A 7,215-nucleotide genomic window follows, 5' to 3' on the forward strand; every position below is an offset into this window, starting at 1 on the left:
CCGCAGGAGGCACTTCTATGGAAATCACTTCAGGAGAAGCTACTAAACTCCTAGATAATATTATGGTTAATTCTCAATGGCACACTGAAAGATCTACTAGTAAAAAAGTGCATGCGATAGAAGAAATTAATGTTTTGAGTGGAAAGATGGATGAACTTATGAAATTATTTGCTAATAAGAGTGTTTCTTCTGATCCTAGTGATATGCCTTTGTCTACTTTGATCGAGAATAATAATGAATCTATGGATGTGAATTTTTTTGGTAGGAATAATTTCGGTAACAACATGTATAGAGGAAACTTTAATGCTAGGCCGTTCCCTTGTAATTCCTCTAATAATTATGATAATTCCTACAATAATTCTTATGGAACTTTTAATAAGATGTCCTCTGAATTTGAGACTAGTGTTAAAGAGTTTATGAATTCACAAAAGAATTTCAATGTTTTGCTTGAAGAAAAATTGCTTAAAATTGACGAATTGGCTAGGAACGTGGATAGAATTTCTCTTGATGTTGATTCTTTGAAACTTAGATCTATTCCACCTAAGCATGATATCAATGAGTCTCTCAAAGCCATGAGAATTTCCATTGATGAGTGCAAAGAAAGAACCGCTAGGATGCGTGCTAAGAAAGAATGCTTTGTAAAAGCGTGTACTTCAAATTTTTATGAGAATAAAGATGAAGATCTAAAAGTTATTGATGTGTCTCCTATTAAACCATTGTTTTGCAATATGAATCTTGATAATGATGGGACTGGAGATGAGTCAACTTTAGTTAGGGCGTCCCAAAAATTTGGAGTTTTTAGATCTTGATGCAAAAATTGGTAAAAGTGGGATTGAAGAGGTCAAAACTTTAGATATCAATGAACCCACTATCTTGGATTTTGATAATCCCCAAGTGCAGGGAATCATCATAGCAATTCCCAAAGGTGGAAGTGATAAGTATGGAGTGTCGAACCCACAAGGAGCTAAAGGTAAGATCAATATTCTCTCAAGTCCTATCTGCCACTAATACGAATCTACGTACACCGAACGTTTGCTTCCAACTAGAAACGAGAAATAAAACTATGTTGTGTGTATGAAGAGGATAACTTTGCATGATATCGGAGAGCTAAAATATAAAAGTAGGTGTTGTTATCATAAATTTAGAATATATTACTAAATATTATAAATAGCGAGTGTGGAATAATGATGGCGGTGTGCGGAATTGTCCTAGGCAATTGTTAACAAGACCGGTAGTCGTCATTGCAATTTCATATGAGGGAGAGGCATAAGATAACATACTTTCTCTTCTTGGATCATATGCACTTAAGATTGGAACTCTAGCAAGCATCCGCAACTACTAAAGATCATTAAGGTAAAACCCAACCGTAGCATTAAAGCATCAAGTCCCCTTTATCCCATACGCAACAACCCCCTTACTCGGGTTTATGCTTCTGTCACTCAAGCAACCCACTATAAGCGAATCATGAACGTATTGCAACACCCTATAGCGAGAATCCCTCACGCTCGCGCGACACGGAGGGCACCATAGGACAACACCAAAATAAAACATATAACTCGTACCAATCTAGATCATCAATCAACCCAAGGACAAAGGATATCTACTCGAAACATCATAAGATGGCAACACATCATTGGATCATAATATGTGGTATAAAGCACCATGTTCAAGTAGGGATTACAACGGGGTGCGGGAGAGTGGACCGCGTAAAAGAGATGAGGATGGTGATGATGATGGTGATGTTGATGAAGACGATCACCGTGGCGATGATTCCCCTCCCGATGGCACTCCGGCGCCACCGAGAGAGAGGAGGAGAGGTTCTCCCCCTTGTGCTTCCTCCTCCATGGCCTCCCGTTAGATGGGGAGAGGTTCTCCCTTTGGTCCATGGCCTTCATGGCGATGAAGGCCCCTCCGGGATCCTCCTCCATGGCCTCCGGTGATGATGGCCCCCTCCGACAGGGTGCCAGAGAGGGCCTAGATTGATTTCTCGTGGCTATAGAGGCTTGCGGCAGCGGAACTCCCGATCTCGGTTATTTTCTGGGGGTTTCTGTATTTATAGGAATTTTTGGCGTTGCTTTCACGTCAGGGGGGTCTCCGAGTCGTCCACGAGGCAGGGGCCCATGCCCAGGGGGGGGGGGGGGGGGGGGTGGGCGCGCCCCCACCCTCGTGGACAGCCCGGGACTCTTCTGGCCCAACTCTTTTGCTCCAGGGGCTTCTTTTGGTCCATAAAAAATCAACAAAAATTGGCACGTCAATTGGACTCCGTTTGGTATTTCTTTTCTGTACAACTCAAAACAAGGAGAAAACAGAAACTAGCACTGGGCTCTAGGTTAATAGGTTAGCCCCAAAAATCATATAAAATAGCATATAAATTCATATAAAACATCTAAGATGGACAATATAATAACATGAATACTTCATAAATTATAGATACGTTGGAGATGTATCAGATTTCAAGGAATTTAATTATGATAATTGCTCTTTGATAGATTGTATTTCCTTGTTGCAATCCGTGCTAAATTCTCCTCATGCTTATAGTCAAAATAAAGCTTTTACTAAACATATCATTGATGATTTAATGCAATCTTATGAAGAAAAACATGAGTTGGAAGTTTCTATCCCTAGAAAACTTTATGATGAGTGGGAACCTACTATTAAAATTAAAATTAAAGATCATGAATGCTATGCTTTGTGTGATTTGGGTGCTAGTGTTTCCACGATTCCAAAAACTTTGTGTGATTTGTTAGGTTTCCGTGAATTTGATGATTGTTCTTTAAACTTGCACCTTGCGGATTCCACTATTAAGAAACCTATGGGAAGAATTAATGATGTTCTTATTGTTGCAAATAGGAACTATGTGCCCGTAGATTTCATTGTTCTTGATATAGATTGCAATCCTTCATGTCCTATTATTCTTGGTAGACCTTTCCTTAGAACGATTGGTGCAATCATTGATATGAAGGAAGGGAATATTAGATTCCAATTTCCGCTAAGGAAAGGCATGGAACACTTCCCTAGAAATAAAATTAAATTACCATATGAATCTATTATGAGAGCCACTTATGGATTGCCTACCAAAGATGGGAACACCTAGATCTATCCTCGCTTTTATGCCTAGCTAGGGGCGTTAAACGATAGCGCTTGTTGGGAGGCAACCCAATTTTATTTTTAATTTTTAGTTTTTTGTTTCTGTTTAATAATAAATCTTTGATCTAACCTGTGGTTAGATTTTTTTATGTTTTAATTAGTGTTTGCGCCAAGTGAAACCTATAGGATCTTCTTGGATGATAGTTATTTGATCTTGCTGAAAATTCCAGAAACTTTCAGTTCACGAAAACAATTGTTAAAAATCACCAGAACGTGATAAAATACTGATTCCAATTGCAGCAGATCAATAAACAAATTATCTAGGTCGTCCTGTTTTGGTAGATTATTCTGAGTTCCAGAAGTTTGTGTTAGCTACAGATTACTACAGACTGTTCTGTTTTTGAAAGATTCTGTTTTTCATGTGTTGTTTGCTTATTTTTGATGTGTCTATGGATAGTAAAATAGATTATAAACCATAGAGGAGTTGGAATACAGTAGGTTTAACACCAATATAAATAAATAATGAGTTCAATACAGTACCTTGAAGTGGTGTTTTGTTTTCTTTCGCTAACGGAGCTCACGAGATTTTCTGTTAAGTTTTGTGTTATGAAGTTTTCAAGTTTTGGGTAAGGATTTGATGGATTATGGAACAAGGAGTGTCAAGAGCCTAAGATTGGGGATGCCCAAGGCACCCCAAGGTAAATCCAAGGACACCAAAAAGCCAAAGCTTGGGGATGCCCCGGAAGGCATCCCTTCTTTCGTCTTCGTCCATCGGTAACTTTACTTGGAGCTATATTTTTATTCACCACATGATATGTGTTTTTTCTTGGAGCGTCTTGTATGATTTGAGTCTTTGCTTTTAGTTTACCACAATCATCCTCGCTGTACACACCTTTTGAGATAGACACACATGATTCGGAATTTGTTAGAATACTCTATGTGCTTCACTTATATCTTTTGAGCCATATAGTTTTTGCTCTAGTGCTTCACTTATATCTTTTAGAGCACGGCGGTGGTTTTGTTTTATAGAAACTTTTGTTCTCTCATGATTCACTTATATTATTTTGAGAGTCCTACAAAACAGCATGGTAATTTTCTTAAATTGAGAAATTAGTCCTAATATGATAGGCATCCAAGATTAGTAAAAAAATTCTTATAAGTCCGTTGAATACTAAGAGAAGTTTGATGCTTGATAATTGTTTTGAGATATGAAGATGGTGATAGTAGAGTCATGCTAGTTGAGTAGTTGTGAATTTTAGAAATACTTGTGTTAAAGTTTGTGATTCCCATAGCATGCATGTATGGTGAACCGTTATGTGATGAGGTCGGAGCATGATTTATTTATTGATTGTCTTCCTTATGAGTGGCTGTCGGGGACGAGCGATGGTCTTTTCCTACCAATCTATCCCCCAAGGAGCATGCATGTAGTACTTTGTTTCGATAAATAATAGATTTTTGCAACAAGTATATGAGTTCTTTATGACTAATGATGAGTACATGGATTATACACACTCTCACCCTTCCACCATTGCTAGCCTCACTAATACCGCGCACTTTTCGCCGGTATCATACACCCACCATATACCTTCCTCAAAACAGCCACCATACCTACCTATTATGGAATTTCCATAGCCATTCCGAGATATATTGCCATGCAACTTACCATCATTCCGTTTGCTATGACACGCGTCATCATTGTCATATTGCTTTGCATGATCATGTAGTTGACATCGTATTTGTGGCAAAGCCACCGTTCATAATTTTCATACATGTCACTCTTGATTCATTGCATATCCCGGTACACCGCCGGATGCATTCACATAGAGTCATATTTTTGTCCTAAGTATTGAGTTGTAATTCTTGAGTTGTAAGTAAATAAAAGTGTGATGATCATCATTATTAGAGCATTGTTCCAGTGAGGAAAGGATGATGGAGAATATGATTCCCCCACAAGTCGGGATGAGACTCCGGACGAAAAAAAAGAGTACATAAAAAAGAGAAAAGGCCCAAATAAAAAAATGAGAGAAAAAGAGAGAAGGGACAATGTTACTATCCTTTTACCACACTTGTGCTTCAAAAGTAGCACCATGATATTCATGATAGAGAGTCTCCTATGTTGTCACTTTCATATACTAGTGGGAATTTTGCATTATAGAACTTGGCTTGTATATTACAATGATGGGCTTCCTCAAAATGCCCTAGGTCTTCGTGAGCAAGCAAGTTGGATGCACACCGACTTAGTTTCTTTTGTTGAGCTTTCATACACCTATATCTCTTGTGCATCCGTTGCATGGCAATCCCTACTCACTCACATTGATATCTATTGATGGGCATCTCCATAGCCCATTGATACGTCTAGTTGATGTGAGACTATCTTTTTTTGTCTTCTCCACAACCACCATTCTATTCCACATATAGTGCTATATCCATGGCTCACGCTCATGTATTGCGTGAAGATTGAAAAAGTTTGAGAACATCAAAAGTATGAAACAATTGCTTGGCTTGTCATCGGGGTTGTGCATGATTAAATACTTTATGTGATGAAGATAGAGCATAGCCAGACTATATGATTTTGTAGGGATAGCTTTCTTTGGCCATGTTATTTTGAGAAGACATGATTGCTTTATTAGTATGCTTGAAGTATTATTATTTTTTATGTCAATATTAAACTTTTATCTTGAATCTTTCTGATCTGAATATTCATACTACAAATAAGAGAATTACATTGAAAATTATGCTAAGTAGCATTCCACATCAAAAATTCTGTTTTTATCATTTACCTACTCGAGGACGAGCAGTAATTAAGCTTGGGGATGCTTGATACGTCTCCAACGTATCTATAATTTTTGATTGCTCCATGCTATTATATATTCTGTTTTGGACGTTTAATGGGCTTTATTATACACTTTTATATTATATTTGGGACTAACCTATTAACCGGAGGCCCAGCCCAAATTGCTGTTTTTTGCCTATTTCAATGTTTCTAAGGAAAGGAATACAAAACGGAGTCCAAACGGAATGAAACCTTCGGGAGAGTTATTTTTGGAACAAACGTGATCCAGAGGACTTGGAGTGGACGTCAAGAAATCACCGAGGAGGCCACGACGCAGGGGGCATGCCTACCCCCTGGGCGCGCCCTCCACCCTCGTGGGCCCCTCGTAGCTCCACCGACCTACTTCTTCCTCCTATATATACCTACGTATCGCCAAACCATCAGACACGGAGCCAAAACCCTATTTCCACCGCCGCAACCTTCTGTACCCGTGAGATCCCATCTTGGGGCCTTTTCCGGCGCTCCGCCGGAGGGGGCATCGATCACAGAGGGCTTCTACATCAAAACTATAGCCTCTCCGATGATGTGTGAGTAGTTTACCTCAGACCTTCGGGTCCATAGTTATTAGCTAGATGGCTTCTTCTCTCTCTTTGGATCTCAATACAAAGTTCTCCTCGATTCTCTTGGAGATCTATTTGATGTAACTCTTCTTTTGCAATGTGTTTGTCGAGATCCGATGAATTGTGGGTTTATGATCAAGATTATCTATGAACAATATTTGAATCTCCTCTGAATTGTTTTATGTAGGATTGGTTATCTTTGGAAGTCTCTTCGAATTATCAGTTTGGTTTGGCCTACTAGATTGATCTTTCTTGCAATGGGAGAAGTGCTTAGCTTGGGGTTCAATCTTGTGGTGCTTGATCCCAGTGACAGAAGGGGAAACGACACGTATCGTATTGTTGCCATCGAGGATAAAAAGATGGGGTTTATATCATATTGCATGAGTTTATCCCTCTACATCATGTCATCTTGCTTAAAGCGTTACTCTGTTCTTATGAACTTAATACTCTAGATGCATGCTGGATAGCGGTCAATGTGTGGAGTAATAGTAGTAGATGCAGGTAGGAGTCGGTCTACTTGTCACGGACGTGATGCCTATATACATGATCATACCTAGACATTCTCATAACTATGCTCAATTCTATCAATTGCTCGACAGTAATTCGGTTACCCACCGTAATACTTGTGCTATCTTGAGAGAAGCCACTAGTGAAACCTATGGCCCCCGGGTCTATTTTCCATCATATTAATCTCCCGTCAACTAGCTATTTCTGGCACCGTTTATTTTACTTTAT

This window comes from Triticum urartu, chromosome 7A (assembly GCF_056163025.1).
Source record: "Triticum urartu cultivar PI428250 chromosome 7A, HENAU_Tu73, whole genome shotgun sequence".
NCBI classification, from domain to species: Eukaryota; Viridiplantae; Streptophyta; class Magnoliopsida; order Poales; family Poaceae; genus Triticum; species Triticum urartu.